Below are 18527 nucleotides of genomic sequence, written 5' to 3'. Positions count from 1 at the left end.
GCATACTTACATTATAAACACATGTAAATACCAACTAATGAGATAACTCAAAAATAGACCATATTATAATGTCACATGAGGACTGCCAGTCCAATTTACTGATGATGATGGGTCAGGATGAAAGTGTCTAAATTACCCACACATCTTATTAAGAAGGCAGTGGCCCCAGTGCTGTATACATGCCTGCAAATGATATATTCCTGTTCTTTTCTATGGCTGAATAAACCCCATTTCTTTTATTTAGTTTAGCTGTGGATGGGTACCTAGACTGATGCCATAATCCAACTACTGTGAATGACATGCAGTAAGCATGGCTATGCAGGTAAATGCTTTTTAAGAGGGTAGTAATAAAGTTTTGTCAAATATCAAACCCAAACAAAGAAATTCTGTAGTCAGCCACTTGTGAGATTTAATTTTTTTTAATTTTTGAAAAGTTCCTTTCTTTTCCAAAAGACTATGAAATGATGGTATTTTCATTGCTAGTTCTGTACTTTATTAAGGAAGTTGTAGACATTTATGCAACAACTATTTAATCTCAGATTCCTAGTGAATTATGAGTTTGCCCAGTATGTATTTAGTGACCATGGTGCTTTGAAATACACCATGATATTTTTCTTTCTAGATCTGGGTTACCTCATTCACTATAGTATTTCCTAATTCTACCCATTTACGTGCAAATTTCATGATTTTGTTTTTCTTTACAGCTGAACAGAATTCCATTGTGTATCTGTACCACATTTTTATTGCCCATTCACTAGTTAAAGGGCTAGTTGACATGTCAGCATGGATAGGAGAAATACCACAAGGAGCTACAGGCAATAAAAAGCTGCTGGGAAAAAAGAACCAGTGTTCTTTAGGGATGAGCATCCTGTTAAATTATCCACTACCAAGAAATCAGCTTTAAACACAAACACATATGTGCAACACCACATGGACTCAGCATGTTGCATTTATATATACATACATATGTGTGTGTGTGTATGTGTGTGTGTGTCTATAACAATGATATTTTAAAAAGAAGAGCTCATTAATTTGGAAGGAAGTCGGGAACAAAAGAGGAGTTAGGGAGGGTTAGAAATGATGTAGATTCAGCACTCATGTATGACATTCTTTAACAAATGCCTTTAATCCCAGCACTTGGGAGGCAGAGGCACATGAATCTCTGTGAGTTCGAGGTCAGCCTGGTCTACAAAGCAAATTCCAGGACAGCCAGCGCTGTTAGACAGAGAAAAGCCCTCTCTCAAAAACCCTAAAAAAATGCAAAGAAATATTACTATTTTTTTATATTTTTAGTTTACAATGGCTAGACTTTGGAGCAAGGTGTGTGTGTGTGTGTGTGTGTGTGTGTGTGTGTGCGCATGTGCATGCGTGTGCACATGCACATGTTGGGGGAGTGCATTTGCCTATGCTGAGGCCAGAGGTTAATGTTGGGATATCTTCCTCAATCATTTTTCTATTTTTTTAGATAGGGTCTTGTTGCTCGAAGCTCAGTCAGTAGAGCATGAGACTCTTAATCTCAGGGTCATGGGTTAGTACCCTACATTGGGTGCCAGATGTTGCACAAATTCTAAATGGTCTTATAATAAAAATCTGGAGCCAGATATCAGGATAAAAGCTGAAAGATCAGAGAAGCAGAGTAAGCCATAGCCACCACCTCTTACTTCACTAACTCCTCATCCTGAAAGACCGTGTTCCTGTCTCCTCCTGCCTTATATTCTTTTCTCTGTCCAGTCGTATCACTTCCTGCCTCAATCTTCCTAGTGCTGGTATTAAAAGTGTGTGCCACCACTACCTGGCTCTGTTTCTCTTTTAGACTGGATTAATCTCGTGTAGCCCAGTGTGGCCTTGAACTCACAGAAATCCAGATGATTCTCTGCCTCTGCCTCCTGAGTGATAAGATTAAAGGTATGTGCCACCACTGCTTGGCCTCTATGTTTAATCTAGTGGCTATCTTTGCCTTCTGATCTTCACGCAAACTTTATTTCTTAAGAGTACAAACACTAAACACAGGGTCTCTTACTGAATCTTACCAACTCAACATTTCAACTAGATACTTGGCCAATGAGTCTCCAGGATCCACCTGCCTCTACCTCCCTCTCCCACTCCAGTAAGCACTGGGGTTATGGACATACACAGCAAGACCTGCTTTTACATGGGTAGTGGGATCCGAACTCAGGTCCTCTGGCTTGTATAACGAGCACTCTATTCACTGAACCAATTCCCAGATCCAAGCGTTAGGTCTCTGAGGCTTTGCTCTTAGTTAATACACTTGTTATTTATGTGGTTTATATTTCTTTTGGAATTCTTGCACTCAACAGTTGGGTTTTGTTCCAAGTCGTACTGATATTGTAAAAATAGAGACAAGGGATGCTATGGATTTTTCAAACATGGCTCTTTCTCATTTCTGGCTATTGTGGAGTCTGGACCATTTTTATTGATCAATAAATTTTATTTCCAAATAAAAATGTAGTATTTCAAGTGTTTACTTTCAGTAAGCTATAACATTAGGAGAAATTATGGACCAACAAGAAATTTCAAAGAATTGACCAGGGTTTTATAGTGAAAAGGGAAAAAAATGTATGGGGCTGACTGTTCAACTATAGCAGCATTTTCTCCATGCTGTTAAATTAATTGCTTTTAGAAAGGTGTTTGAATTTACCCATGTATTAATTCCTTCTCAAGGTAAGGAGTGATCTTGATTAGTCTTCCCTGTGTCCCATGTGCAGAACTGGATTTTAAAAACTGGAAGTGACTTTAGCTTAGATAGCATGTCTTGCCACTAAAGATATTCTCACAATGTGTTGGTTATTCGTTTGTCACTGAGCCATAAGTAGTACAAAATTCTTACACAAAAGTTTCTCTTCAAAGTCAATTGGTTACTTTGCCTTTGGCCATTGGAATGTGGCCCTGTATTTGCCCTGACGATTCTGAGGATCCAAACATGGTGTGACTCCTCCCTGTGTACTGTTTATAAAATGAACCGTCAAATGAAAGAGGGCATCAGGATACTCTCTCAATAATTTGCTACTCATTTAATTAAGTTGAATTCAAGGGTCTTGGCTTGAACATGAAAAATTATTTTTTCCATCTTTTGACTAAATATTGCCTCATACTGTTCCAAGAGAGCTTTCTGTGGGAAAGATGTTAATATATGCTGTTATTCTCTTAGAGCTTTCACAGATTATCACTTTATTTTTATTATTTTTTTCTGTATTGGTGTGTGTGCATATGTGCATGTATGCATGCATTCGTGTGTGTGTGTGTGTGTGTGTGTGTGTGTGTGTGTGTGTGTGTGTGTAATGGGTGCAGAGGCTATAGGAGGATGTTATTCATTGTCCTGCTCTATCATTCTCCCTTACTCCATTGAGACAGGGTTTCTACCTCAACCTGAAGCTAGGACGGCTGCTCACAAGCCCCAGAGATCACCCTACTCAACTCCAAGCAGTAGGGTAACAGGCACATGGGGACCACACCTGATTTTTTACATGGGCTGTAGGGATTTGAACTCAGGACCCCATGCTTCTACAGGAAGAGCACTTACCCACTAATCCATTTCCCCAGACCTTGCCTAGCACTTTAGTGCACCTTCTATTTTTCTCAATCCCTTGCTAATTCTACTTGACCTGTACGGAACCAATAGACCTGACTCCTTTCCTTTAGCCCGCCAGTGTACCATGTGAGACAAATATGGCCGATATGATGACCCATCCTTGCAATCAGAGACAATATTTGGCAGTAATCATGTAGATCAAGATGGACCTGCTGGAGTAGAGCCCCTTTTGGGAAAAGATCTTGGATTTTTCCCAGTGAGAGAGAGGCAGCTGGGAATGTCTTACTCCCCAGTAGAGAGAAGAAAGATGACACTCCAGCCAAGAGAAGCTTAGGGGAAGAGAAGGAAGAGCTTTGACAGCATCCTCCTCGCTCTTGTCATGCTTCCAGGACTGCATGCAGACTTACCGTAGTTGATTTAGTACATTGTCCCGCTGTTTCTTTTGGCTAATTTGAATGACTTCTCTCTGCTGCTGCAATCAAAGGCAATTCAAGAACTGACGGATGAGGATGAAAAGTTGTAAGAGAAAAAGACTGGGGAATGAGCTCTACCATCCTTTGCAAACCAAACACTAGTATTAAACCCTAGCTGCACTTCGGTCATTTGAGCATTTACTGGGGGCCATACTGGCTGCTCCTACTCTGTATTATTGTACATAAAACTCAACACATAAAAATTAAAAATATAAAATGTTGTGAGCTTGTTTTCCCAGTGAGCTGTTCTGTCTTTAATAACTTAAACATTTGTAAATCACTCAAAATTAAGAACTACTTGAACTCTATCTTTTATTTTCTCAGAGGAGGCTGAATGTGGCTTCATTAAGCACTGGGTGGCACCGCCTCTAAGACAAAGGCAGTAGAAACCCACAAATAGACATCTAATTCTTTAAGATTTGTAGCAGCTGTTTTCTCTGAATGATTTCTCTCTCAGTATGGGGATTTCATGTTGTTGCTGGTCCTTGGGGATAGAGCTGTTTCTGAACATAGGCATTTCAACTGTCAATGACCTTCTCTTTATAGAACTACTGTTCTGAGCTCTTAGTGCTGAGGGAACATCTAATTCTCTGAATGGCACTTGGCTTGCCTCATGTGACTCACAGCGGGTTTGATTCCACTGTTTGCCTTTCCTGGGAGTTTAACCTGAAGGAAAGACTCCAGGATTCTGCTTGGGAATAAATGAAGGATAGCCAGGTGGCTGGTTTATTGCTCCAACTGAACTTTAGGGTAGTTTCCTGTGTTTGAGTTGATATGCCATTATTAGACAGCAGAAAATATTTGGCACACAATTCTGATAAAAGAAAGGGACTGGGTTTTGCTCTACTAAAATAACAAAGAAACCTAGATGATTTTAAAGCACTGTTGTATATGCATCATACAGATTACCTCAATAAATCAGTAACCGTTTCTACAAAGTAGATTCAAATATTACTTTCAATTCACAGTCAAAGAAATCAAGGCCCAGAAAGATTAAATAAGTTGTCCAGAGCCTACAGTGGGGACAGCTAGTTAGAGGAGAGGGAAAGTTATGCTCAGATCTAATTGAAGGCTGCTTCCCTGAAAGCTGGGTGATATCACCTGCCCAGAATATACCCCAGTAGAGATAGCACACAGAACAGGGCCCCAGAAGGCCTTCCCAAGCATGAGCTGTGGCATTAACTGTTTTGCAACTCCCCATGAATCATCTCATCTCCCTAGGCTTGGGTTTCTCTGTATATGATGAAGATTGGAGAGTATTTGTATTGGACAGTCTCTAAGTTCTCTGGCTCTATAATTACTATATGATGACCTCAGATGTATGGGTGTGTCTGACCACATATGCCTGAATAAAACACACACACAGAGAGAGAGAGAGAGAGAGAGAGAGAGAGAGAGAGAGAGAGAGAGAGAGAGAGAGAGAAATGCTTGCTTAAATGCCCACAGTACATCCCAAGGCAAAAACTTAATCATGCTCAAAGGCTTCACCACAATTTGATGCCAAGATCTGACCCCCAGTGAATCCTATTATTTACAGCAGCCCCCCTCTGGAACATAAAAATAGTTTTAAAATTTGTCAAGAAAATGGGGAGACAAAAATAAATGAAGGAGGGAAGGAAAGAAAATGTTGTTAATGCATGTGATTTAAATGTTAATGTGGAGAAGAAGAGGAGGGGGAGGAGGATAAAAAGGGGGAGGAGAAGAGGAGGAGGAAGAAGAAGAGGAAGAAGAAACAAAGAATAAAAACAAACAAACAAACAAAAAAACCCACACCAAATGCTCTTTGTTTTCTGGAACATTAACTTGAAAACTTTACTTTAGCTTATTTTATATACAGGTAGCTTCCATTTGGAAGCTCGTGTGTTTTGAGATTTTCTTCTCCTGTTTTATGATAGGAAAGAGAAAATGTCAAATGTAGGCCACAAAAATGCAGCAGGAGGCACCCAGAACATCCTGAGAGAGTGCCACCTAGGAAAATGAAAATTGCAGCTGCTCTGTTGTTGGTAGGGTGCATTCTGGTCCCAGATTCTTCCTCTTTCCTGTCACCTTAACACAGTTGTCACAGAATGTAAAATGTTACAGCCAGTGCCATGTTACCTGCACAGCTTTAGAGCAAAAAGTATCCCAAATGTCTGAGAAAAATAATTGTATCATTTTTAGTTGCAGCAGAAATGCATCATGAGTCAGGTGGGGAGGACAACTTGGAAGAAAGAACTGGAAACGCTAAAAATATTGCTTCCCCCAGCAACTGAAATTTTCAGAAAAAGTTAGGAAGGTCCAGAGAGTGAGATGGAGTTAGAATTTATATGTCTCAGCTGCAGTCAGTTTATTATCAAGACCAGGGGAAGCAGAGTGCAGGGGGCTAATCCGGGCAGTGGGGGATTCCACGTGGAACAGGCAAAGTACAGAGACAGTGTGGAACTAGGAGAAGAAAAAAAAAAAAAAAAAAAAAAAAAGACTTGTCTATTGCATCTAGTACCCAGAGCAAAGCTTGTGCGTAGAAATCCAAGTCCTTTCAAGAAGCAGCCTTCTTTCTGTGAGTGTGAGCCCAGCAGACGCCATGAGCGCTGTAGCAAGGAAGCAAGCCTGTGTTTGACACACGTGTTTCCCATTGATATCTGGAGACAGCCCAGTAGCTAGGCTTGACAAACCCGGATCGAAGTAGAGGCAGAGTAGAGTTTCAAAGCAGGCAGTGCAAGAACGGGAATGCTGTTCAGGAAATTCTTCAGGCATGGGCAGGGACTTGGCTGCAGTTGTGCGGCTGGAAAATCTGACTGAGGCAGCTTCTGAGCACAGGCAGGGCCTGCTCACATGGGCGGGCTGAGTGGCCGCCTCCACCAGAGTCTCTCAGCTTTCCCCAGGACCACGGGGGACTCTCATCTGACACTCTGGGAAGCAGAGGAGAGGTAGGGGACCTTGCAGTTGTTGCCTTTCCAGCCTAGCTTCCTGAGCCCTGCCTGGTGTTTGTTCACAAACACGGGGATGTGGGGTGTGTGTCTGTTGGGGGTGGGTGGGTAGGGGTGGTCGCGTGTGTATGTGTTAATTAACACATTTCAGCCCCGCCACCTCAGCAGAGGGAGTGGGTGGTTCTCGGCTTTGTTTGCCCGGCAACAGCCCTGGAGGTCTGAGTTTGAAAGTGCCCCGGCACTTCTGAAAGTTAGATCTCCACAGCTAGCACCACGGGGGAAGGAAAAGTGTGTGGATTCCTCCTGTTGTCCCTCTGTCACGGCGGCCTGAAAGTTTCCCTTTCTGCTTCACCGGACACTTCATTGACTGCAGAGATAATCTCTCATGAAAATGTTCCCGTTCTTAATGCTTCAAAGGGTTGTAAGAGGGGGTGTTCCAAGCAGGAGACAGTTCTTTGGTTTTGGAGGGAAACAGAGTTTGAAGTTTTTATTTTGGAACCCTTTTTTTTTTTTTTTTTTTTGAACAGATGTGTGGGTAAGGAGGGTTCCTCGTGTCTTTTATTTTCATATGCGATTTTGACTTTCTTATGTGAGATTTGAACAGCAGTAATATATTTACCTAAAATAGGCTGTTCTACTTTGGTAAGCAATTCCCCTTTTACTAAGTGGCAGAAATAACCTGCAATTTAATACATACTTATAATATAGATAATAGAGTCATAGTAGAAAACAGTAATTTATTTTTAAAAATCATTGTTAAAAATAGAGACACATGGTGTGAATGTTTTATCGACCACTTCTTTTTATTTTCACCTAACTAAAAATAGTGCATTAAAAATATTGAATAAATTTTAGCAGGAGGGAACCTCGGCCTTTCCTCTTCAATTTAAGTTCCTTTTCACACATATGTGCTATATTGTAATACATATAATAGCCCTCCTAGGACTTTGATATTACTCCTTTCTGTGTTCGTATTTAGAAGACAAGCCCCACAGTGCCACTGCCTTTAAGATTAAGTCTGGACTAAAGCTCATCCATCCTGCTGTAGGGCTCCATCCTGCACAGTCCATGGCAGCAGGGGTGCTCCCCAGAGGGGACTTGGGCAAAAGCCTGCCTGGAGAAAATAGATGAAGGGGTGGAGCTCTTGCACACTAGGATCTTAGCAAAGAACCACTAGACCTCATGAGTGCTTCTCTTAGAAAATGGGGTGAGTTTAATTCAGAGTCCTGAACCCCCTGACAGGCAGCTTGTTAGTACTCAGTGAGGCTGGGGGCTGAATGAAGGGCAGATGCTGGGATGCCTCACTCTCCCCATCCTAAGATGGGTAGGCAGAAGGTCATTCTGGTAGTAATATTTTCAGATTGTCAGCTAGTACTTTCTTTCCCCGTAGTTTTGTTGTTGGAGGATAGAGTCCGTATATGACTGACAGCTGGCTTTCTCAGTCTTGAGGGGTGGCTCACACATGTTTTCCTTGTTAACCTCATCTCTGTGTCAGGAGGGGTAGAGTTGGATGGGGTGGGGCAGGGTGGGGCAGCTTAAAGAATTTCAGACTCCCTACTGTCACGGGAGGGCAGTTAGGAGTCAAGATGGACCATGGCTCTCTTTTCTATTGCCCAGGCGGATTGGTGCTGATGGGAAACACAGCCAAGCACCCATTGCCAGTAACAGAGACAGAGAGTGATCTGGAATGTCATCCCCCTCTAAATTTAGTTCGTGTCAAGCTTTCTGCAGAAAGAGGCGTGACATAGCAACTCCAGGTTGCAGGATTGTGCGGAGCAGTGCCCAAACTGGGAAGAAACTGTGGTTTTTTTCTTTTCAAAAGAGGGAAACTCAAGCTCTCTTGACATTTGAAAGGGATGTGGGGAGGAAGAGGACAGAGAAGAAGGTTGGGCGGAGGTGAATCCTGTAAGGACTGGGCTGGGCAAAATGAGCATGGAGCACGGAGGGAGAAGATCTCTTTATAGGAAATTAGCACACTTATTAGACTCCTTTAGACACTGCTCTACTTGGCTTCATATGCAGATAAATCATGACCTCAGTGCACTAGGCTGGTTTACCCTCCCTCACAAGGGGAGACCTTATGGTCAGCCTGCCTTGCGATGCCTTCTGGAAGTAATCAGAAAGCACATTTTGTAAGAACAGCACTACCCAGAGGGCTCACATTTCCTAAGCAGGAGAAAACAGGCTCTTGGGGCCTTATTTTAGCCCATATTTGTTCCTTGCAGAGCTATTCCTGCAGAAGCATTGAGTGAAGGGACCAGGTGGACATGAGCAAGTGACTACTGGGATGAAGCTATTCCAGGCTCTGCTAGACCTACTTTATTAAAACAAAGTTTTGAAAGAGAAGACCATGCTATGTATGCTTTTTTAAGTGAAAAAAAAATGTTCTTTTTTTCTGCAGAGATACAGGACTGATAGGAGATTGTGATATAGATAAAGGGTAGCTTGAAGACAGGTCACAAAGACATGAAGAGTGATATGAAGAGAAAGAGAATGAAAAATAGATTATAATGTAGATAGGTAGGCAAATAGATATAGAAATAGATTATAATATAGATAGATAGATAGATTGATTGATGATAGATAGATAGATAGATAGATAGATTAGATATGCACAGAGAGATGATAGGTAGGTATGTAGATTTGTACAGAAACACACAGAGATGGAGAGAGGGGATAAGCAATGGATAGAATAGATTCATGATAGATGTTAACACCGATAGATTAATAGGGAGATGTAAGAAGATAGAATGGATAGGTAATAAGATAGGATGTGTAGGTAGATGAATCAACAGAGATATATAAGAGAGATGGGTAGAGAAATGGTAGATAAGTAGGTTGGTAGCTAGATTTGGAGGGGGAAATGATAAGTGGATGGTAGAATAGATGGATGGTAGATATATAGAAGGAATAGTTAAGGAGATAAGTGGTTAGAATTGATAGATACTTAATGATTGATAGGATGATGGACAGATAAATGATAGATGCTAGACAAACAGTAATTGATATTTTATTATAGAAATTAGCTCACAACACTATGAAAGCCAAGAACTTCCATGGCATTAATCTGCTGCTGGATCCCCAGGAAATGGAGTGATATCATTCAGAGTGGGAAGTCCAAAGTCAGTATAACTGACAGTCTGAGACCTAGAGCTTATTGAAACAAGAGGGTGTTCTAATAGGGGCAAAACTGATCTAAGCTTGAGAATCCAAGGGCCCAAACCAGGGAATTGTATGTTTGCCAGCAGAAGACACTCCTGAGAGATGTTGTTCCTGACAGGTCTGGCTTTCTAGAACTCCTGTAGGCTTCTGGAATGGCTTTGAAATACTCTATTCTGGTGGAGCCCAGATACATTAATTTATTGTATACATTGGGATTTTGCAGGAGGTTTCATTGGAAAAGGAAGTTTGAAAGCTAGGTCAGTGAAGGTTGCATTTGGCCACCAGTCCTTCAAACCCTGCTTATAGTAATCTAAGTCTTAAAAGGTTTGTTTTCAAACATATAGTTGTAGATCAGACTTAGAAAAGCCAGGACTACGGCAGGGATAATTGGTTCTCCTACTTCCACATAGGCTTTATATCCTCTTTTCCTTTCTAAGTGTCATGCACAAGCCAGGAAAGCAGTAACAGAGCATGAAGGGGAATTATTTGTCCTCCCAACTCCTTAAGTCAGAAAGAAGTGTCCTTCATTATAGTCTTGCCATGATGTCTCAAAGCACACAAACAGAGCTGAGTCAAAAGCTTGCTGGTCAGGCACTGGCTCCATGGAGTAATGTTTCAAGGACTAAAGGACTATCTTTGGCCAGTCTTTTACTCTCTGAGACTTGAATAGAAACCATAAGTTGAGGTGAAGGGCTTTTATTTATTTGTTTGTTTTACCATTGATGCAAATCAGAGTATTGTCAGCATCTAAAAGTAGGAAGTCGATAAGTTAGGTCACAGATATTATTGGCCATAAGTTCCTGCCATTCAAAAGAAGAAGAACCAAACACATTTGAACTCTTAGCCCAAGTGAACCATTTATTCTGTTACAAATTCTGTTGTAAAGACATAAGCCCTAAGACCACAGAAAGGATCGCTTGCCCAAGAATCACAGGCAATCCTGTGCACAGAGACAACACTTCTGGGTTCTTGATACCAAGTATGGGTTGTGAGTGTTCTTTATGTGATATGACTAAATAATGATGCTTAGTGACACTTTAGAAGCCATGTTAGACAGATGAAGAGTATAAGGGGGTCTTAGTAATAGAAGACTTCTCAGAAGCCACCATACTTACTTTTCAAAAACTACTGAGTCAGAATTGAAAGTAGGAGAATTTTGAGTTCTGAAAATTCTCCCCCTTGGATTCTATTCAAGCCAAGTCAAACTACAGGTCAAGAACAGGGCTTGTGAAATTCTGTTTTGACTTTTGCCTATTGCAGGAGTACTAGTATGGTTTTGGTCACAAATGTCAGAAAGATGTGACACAATGTCTTGAGTGATAGTTTTACTCACTCTACCCCAAGGCTGTTTGGGTTCTATTTTCTCTCTCAAGAATCATCAAAATGAGCCCAATGTACCTCTGTGCCCTGTGGAACCCATTGTCTTCCTCATGGCCTCTGAAGCCAGATATGAAGGTGATGGTAGAAGTTGGCATAGAAAAAAGTTTTGGAAGTGGAACAAACAGTGCTGGTAGAGATCTCTAGAAGGTCTTGGCTCCATTCTTCTCTGGATCTCAGGTTGAGAAGGGTGTCCATGCTTTGTGGTTTCTTTGTGCTTCTCAAAATCTATGATTTCTGAAATTCCAAGGCGCTCTCCACTTTCAAGAATATCTCTTCATCTGCTTTCCCAAATATGGACATCTTAAAGTATTATATCCATCCCTCCATCCACCCTTACCCATGCTATCATTTTATCCTCCTCTGTAATACTCTAATTAACCTCTGTTTGACAAAAATATATTTCTCTGAATTTTAATCCAGTCATCTAAGCAAGAAAGTGAGTGGATGCCAGGGAGAGGGAGCACAACAAATAAACAAAAGTAGATGAAATGACCTTGCCATAGCAAAAGAGCAGTAAAGCTGAGAATTAAGCCCAGGCTCCATTGGGATCCGACTCTGTGACCTTATGCAGCTTTAATCAACACCCTGGGTCCCGTGTCCCAGTCCTTAAATGGACTATGATAATATCTGCCTCACAATTTGTTGTGAATGCAGAATACACCTAGCATGAAGCCCTATGCAGAGTTTTACAGATTTAGGCATACACATGGTTAATGTTAACTGTTATGGTACCAGGTAAACTGAGAAAGAATAAAATAGCCTGATCATGATAAAGACTGGAGATGACCAGCGAGGGGAGAAGGCTTTGTTTTGAATCGTATAGCTTCCTTTCTGGGTGCATTCTCTCTGAATTTCTCTGCAGATTTCATTGTCCCCATTATTTCACCTTTGCTGCCACATGAAAAGGTGACTGTCTTCATTATTGCTTCAGATTCCTCTTGCCAAATGTGAGCCACCTCCTCTAAAGGAAACCTTGTAAGCTGTGGCCCCTGACCTGACTCTCAGCTGGGCCCGCGGAATTCAGAGGACTGTGTCACCATGGTTCACTTGGTGTATAAATCCTAGGAGATTGGTTTGCTAGCAGCTCTTTGCTGATGGCTGTGCTAATGCTGGGGGTGTGTAGGTGGCTGTGGATACAATCGCTTTGTTCTTCTGGTTTTAACCAATAAAGCAGTGGTGCCTATGAAAGCAAGCACAATTCCCTGATAAAGACGATAGTGTCAGGGATCAGAGACTCTCCCTCTGTGCAAAACACATTTCCAATTTCTCTGATAGGATCAGACTCAGTTGTGAACACCCTGACTTCCACAGGATGTGTTTGGAATGCCTGGAGGCCCTGCCACTGCTTGCCAAGGTTGAAGTGGTCAGCCACTAATTCTGCTCTCACTGAGCTCAAAGTTAATAAGTAGCAGGGTGAGCTGCCTTCCTCAAGCAGATGCTTAGACAGTATACTGCTGGAAAAAGAAACCTGATGGGGAATGTGGACTGGGCATGATGTATTTCATGAGAGAAGGACAGAGCATCTGGGAGCAGAGCCGCACTGTTCTTCCATTCCAGTGTGGACACCCTATGGCTGTCTTCTCTCTTCTCTTTTGCTAAGATCTTTCTAGCTCTTTCCCTCTCATTCTTTATTTAGTGCCACCATTACACCCCTACTTTGTTTTCTCTCTTGTTGAGTACGTGGTTGCCACAGTTATTATCTGCCTTGCTCTAGAGAACAGAGCGCAGGTAAGAGGTTAAGTCTGAACAGCCTAATGTTGGCAATGTCATGACAAACATTAGTTCCAAAGTGGACTATGTACTTTAGAAAGGACTGTGGCCTTGTTTCTCTATGTAAAAAAAAAAAAAAAAAAAAAAAAACTGCCCACAATATATTACACACTGAGGATCCTCAAATCATAATCCATGTGCATGCTGTTCTAGAAATTCATTTTGGCTCACAAAGTGTTTTTGTTTTGATTTTATTTGTTAAGACTGGATCTTAACTTTGTAACCCAGGTTGGCTTCAAACTGCTGATTGTCTACATAGGCTCCCAAGTTCTGGGATCATGGTTGTTTATAGCCATGCTTAACTTCCTGTCCTTTTTTTATTCATTTACTTAGCTACATCCTAACATAACAGGTGAAATCCGAATGTCTAGATGATTAAAACAAAAGATATGTCTGTGGTCTTACTTGTCATGGCACCATGGCAGATGAGTTCTGGGCAGGTCTTCTTCCTTTGAGTGGTACATGCCTCCTTCTCTCATTTGTGCTACCAGTGAGTGAGAATTTATATGGCTCAATTCTATTTGCCTCAGCAGAGTTTCTCAATGGAACTCCGGAACACAGTGACTCAAAGGACCCTTTTCTCAGTTCTCCTGCAGTGGTATTCATTGGATGGAAGTAAAGATACCATTAAATTATGGCTTTAATTCTCTACATGAACATGGTTGTGCTGGACTGAGGATCTTATTGAAGAAGGGGAAAAAAGCTACTGTGGTGGCTAGGAACAGAAGACTCACAGTGAGATATTGGTCATAGAAACTCTCACATGAATGGTGGCTGGAGTTAAAAGCTATAAACATGGCAAAAATCAGATGAATCATTGTATTTAGGGCCAGAGAAATGGCTCAGTAGTTAAGATGGTTAAGTAGTTAAGTAGTACTGTTTTGCGTTGGACCTGACTTTGTTTCCCAACACTCATGTTAAGTACTTTACAATCACCTGTAACTCCAGCTCCAGATGATCCAACATCCTTTTCTGGCTTCTGTGGGCATCTATGTTCACATGCAAATACCCCAACATAAATATATATGCAAACACACATAATTTAAAGAAAATATTTTTAAAGGAAGAGCATGAGAAGAATTTTGAGAGTGATAGAAATATGTCCTGTCTTATTTTCAAATAAACACAGATGTTTAAAACCCATTGAGCTCTCTAGATACCATCTGCATATATTCAGTGGGTGTAAATTGTACCCTGATAGACATATATGCATTTGTGAATGTGTACACCAACTATAACATGGATGCAGAGTACATCACAAAAGATATAACTTTTTATTTTATTTTATGTGTATGTGAATGTTGCATGCCATTTTCAATGTTAAGTACTCATAGAGACCAAAAGATGCTATCAGATTCCCTGGGAATAGAGTTACAAGTGGTAGGAAGCTTCCTGTTGTGGGTGGTGGGAGTAGAGCCTGGGTCATCTGCAAGAGCAGCAAGCTGCATGTGCTCTTAACTACTGAGACATCTCTCCTGCCCCAACTTGTAACTCTTACTGCCATGCTTGTGCCTGTAAATTTCAAAAAAAAAATTATATATAAAAGCAAATGATTGAACAGGAGATGAACATCTCCTTAGACTACAGATTTCATTTCTGACATCCATGATGATCACAGGTAATAGCTGAAGATATTTGCCAAACAATTGTCAAGGGAGAATCCACTGAATCAATGGTAATTTTATGGAACCTCCAAATCACTATAGAAGGATGTATATCCATTTGCTGGAGCTGTTTTTCATGATGCTATAAAAATTTATGGGTTTGAGAGGGTTTACTTCCCATGAGAACAATATCTATTCTTAGAGTAACATATACCCTGACTGAATTATATATGGTCAAATATTATTGATCAAATATTGTTTTTGACTTAAATTTAATAATATCATTTGACAAATTCTGACAAAGATGATCTTTTTCTTTTTATCAATTAAATTTTTTATTTATTTCACATCCAGTCTGCAGTTTCCCCTCCCTCCTCTTCTTCCCCCCAAACATCCCATCTGCCCTTCCCCATCCACTCCTCCTCTGTTTCTGTTCAGAGAGGGACAGGTCTCCCATAGGTGTCAACCAAAATGGCATTTCAAGTTAAGGTAGGACTAAGCTCCTTTCTTTAACAAAGGTGATTTCAAATTATATTTCAATTAGTTTTTAATTAGTCATACTGGTCTGGATGTGTATTTGTGTATATCTGGGAGCATTTTAACAAAGTGAGAACAGGTTTCAACCAGGAATTCTTTATTCCTTACTGTCTTTTTTTTTTCCTTCTCTCATACATTGCATCCTGATCCTCAGTTTTCCCGCCCTCCTCCCCTCCAGCTTCTCCGCCCTCTACCCATCTCCCATCCATTCATCTTCATTTCCTCTTCAGAAAAGGGCAGGCCTCCCATGGGTATCAACCAAACATGGTTGCAGTTAAGTCTAGGCATCACCCCTCTTATTAAGGCTGGTTGAGGCAACCCACTGTGAGGGAAAGGGCCACAAAAGCATTGAAAGGTGTCAGAGACAGCTCCTGCCCCACTGTTAGGAGTCCCACAAGCTGCCTTCCTTACTGTCTTAATGGGCTGAGTGACTTTGGGAAGATTACTAAACCTCCTGGTTTTTCAGTTGCTTTGCATGTCTAACTCAGATACTGATAATTATATGCTGTAAGGGTTAAATCAGTTCAGTAAAATGTTTAAAGCTAGGTATGATGACATGAGGCAAGAGGATTGCCATTAATTTGAATTAACGGGCTGGGCTACAGTGGAAGACACTGGGAGAGCATGCCCAGAAAATCAGCTAAGCAGGGCTCACAGGGGCTCATAGAGACAGAAGCAGCAACCACAGAGCCTGCATGGGTCTGTGCTAGACGCTCTGCATATGTGTTACAGTTTGGGTTTGGTGTTCTGTAGGGAGGCTTGGTGTTTTGGGAGGAGGTTCATGACAGTGGGAGTGGAGATGTATCTGACTCTTTTGCCTGGAACCTTTTTCTTCCTACTGGGTTGCCTCCTGTTTTGCCTTGTTTGGTTGATGTCTCAGGGAGGACTGCTCTTTTCTGGGAAACAGGGCTGAGGTGGGGGAACTGGGAGGAGTGGAGGGAAGAGAAGTTGCAGTTGGGATGTATTGTATGAGAGAAGAATAAAAATTAATAAAAGTCTAGAAGTATCTATAGCGTATCAGAGCATATGCAAGTGTTCGCTATAATTTATACATGTTTTATATTAGGCAGCTGAAAGTTTTGTCATGATGCATCTTTGAGTACCAGAAGGTATGCACGCAATGCTTAAGGACAGGGAAATGAAAGGAGAGTTCAAATGGCCAAGACTGAAGCCTGGAATTTCTGGGAAACTCACTGTTTCTCTATTTAGCCAACTTTTGCTACTAAATACTCTGTGACCTTGATTAAGTGCCTGCACACCACAGCACCCCCACTCCATCCCAGAAAGTACTTTTTTTTCTCATCTGTTAGGGAAGGATGGGGACTTCATGTCATCCACAAACCCTTCAAGCTTTGGTTCTCACTGTCCGATCTGAAGTGTGTGAGTCTGGCTTATCATTACCTTATGGGGCAGCCTGGTTCTTGAGCCATAGGAAAGCTCTGGGGGCTTAGCTGTGATTGTCCTTTTGTCAGAAATATCTATGAGGATTTAGAAAGTACTAGCCCTATGCAGTGCTGGGTGCCTGGTGAACTGAAATGATTCCCCATACAGTAGCCATGATGGATGGACATAGCTTCCTTTCCATATACAGATGACAGAATTAAGCCTGCTGTCAGGCCTTTGATGACTTCTGTTTAAAAGTGTTCTTACATACTCATCTCTGGTCCTCAACTTACAATATCGAATATCATATTCAGATGAAGTCTGATTAATTTATAAAACCAAATCTTCAACAGTTCTTGGGATTCTTCAAAGTCTCTGCTCAAATATGACATTTATCAGGCTACCCTATTTTTTCATCTTTCCTCCAACTCATTAATCCTCCATCAAAAATAAAATATACTTGTATTTTTATGTTGGATATCTGTCTCCTCCATCACTACTTCTTACTTGCCATAATGCCAGTGCGGGGGCCTTTAGGGTCGTTCCTTAATGTAGTCCAAACACACAGAAGAGTGCCACAGGAAGACCTGGCCTTGGCAAGTGGTGGTACCTATGAACATTTAAATGCATTCCACACACCTCCATGGTAATTCTAAGTGCCTTGTTTTGTATTCAGGGAAAGGTAGGCCTTTGTCTCACTCTGCATGTAATTCAAAGAAAAGATAGTCTGAGTCCCAAAACTAAACCTGCAGGGTTTTCTTGAGAATACTCATGCATTCCTTGGGTCCACTATTTCTTTATTGATGAAATGTTTTTAAGATTATTAGCCTCTCGGTAACTGTCAGGAATGGACACATTCATATGTCTGATAGTGACTAGTATGAATGTATACATCTGTATCACAGATACTTTTCTGTGTAAATAAAGCAACATCAGTGGTATTTCACATTTTCACTCTCTAGAATGGTGAGAATTGATGTACATAATGATACTCAATCATCTTCTGGTTCATTAGAAGAAAGTAATTTACACTTAAATGCAAGTTATTTGTTCTTACTACTTAATATTTATATGCTAGAAACTTACCTGTCTGTGTCTGAAGTCAGTTTCCTGCCTAAATTCCAGGACTGTTTCCAGGTGCCTCTGTTAACACCAGTGCTTTGGAGAGTATGTTCATTTCCATATTTATGTAACTACCTACTCCTCTTCCGCTGTTTATGACATGCCCCTTCTGCCCTTGAGTCTCTGCTTCCTTCCTCTTTTCCTCTGGGAAATGGCATTCTCATTCTCCATGATGCTTGGCCAGAACCTTTAGCTGCTCTTGGACTCCTGAGCTTTCTCATGCCCTGTCCCCGGCAGCAGAGGGGTCCATTAGCAGTGTTTTCCCAACTGTCTCCACATACAGCAAATCTTGTCTCTCCCTTCTACATCTTCAGAGGTCTGGACCTTATCACCTGTCCCCAGAGGGATCCATGGCTTCCATTCTCATCTCTGATAGTCACTGGTCTAGAACAATGTAGTATCTCATCCTCACATCTTGCTTCTGCAGTGGTGGTTTACTGTTGCAATCAGTACAACAGCTGAGTTTGACTGCAGCTTGTACGAGCTTGCACAGCCTCTTAGCCATCTGTACCACACTTTCAATTTCTTCATGGCCTTCCATCATCTAGAAAACACCCTCCACACATACCAAGTGAACCCACCCTAAGGCCTTGCTCCATGCTTGCTAGTTCTCTTTTCTCTATGGGTGCTTCCCCCCTTT

At 41.3% G+C, this 18527-nt stretch overlaps 1 protein-coding gene across 3 annotated transcripts in view; it reads left to right on the top strand.

Moving 5' to 3' along the window:
• The window catches only part of Sgcd (sarcoglycan delta), a 933235-nt gene that overhangs the window by 541940 nt on the left and 372768 nt on the right, over positions 1-18527 (top strand). The window contains exon 1 of one of the 3 annotated variants that reach the window (XM_006987139.4): positions 6619-6929. The exons of the other annotated variants lie outside the window; for them this stretch is intronic. The gene's annotated coding sequence lies outside the window, so the exon portion shown is untranslated. Of the gene's footprint in view, positions 1-6618; positions 6930-18527 lie in introns of those variants that run through there. 3 annotated transcript variants of the gene reach the window in all.

The sequence above is a fragment of the Peromyscus maniculatus genome, chromosome 8 (assembly GCF_049852395.1).
Source record: "Peromyscus maniculatus bairdii isolate BWxNUB_F1_BW_parent chromosome 8, HU_Pman_BW_mat_3.1, whole genome shotgun sequence".
Lineage (NCBI taxonomy): Eukaryota > Metazoa > Chordata > Mammalia > Rodentia > Cricetidae > Peromyscus > Peromyscus maniculatus.
Note: the sequence above shows the minus strand (reverse complement) of the source record. Positions and strands in the feature narration are given on the sequence as shown.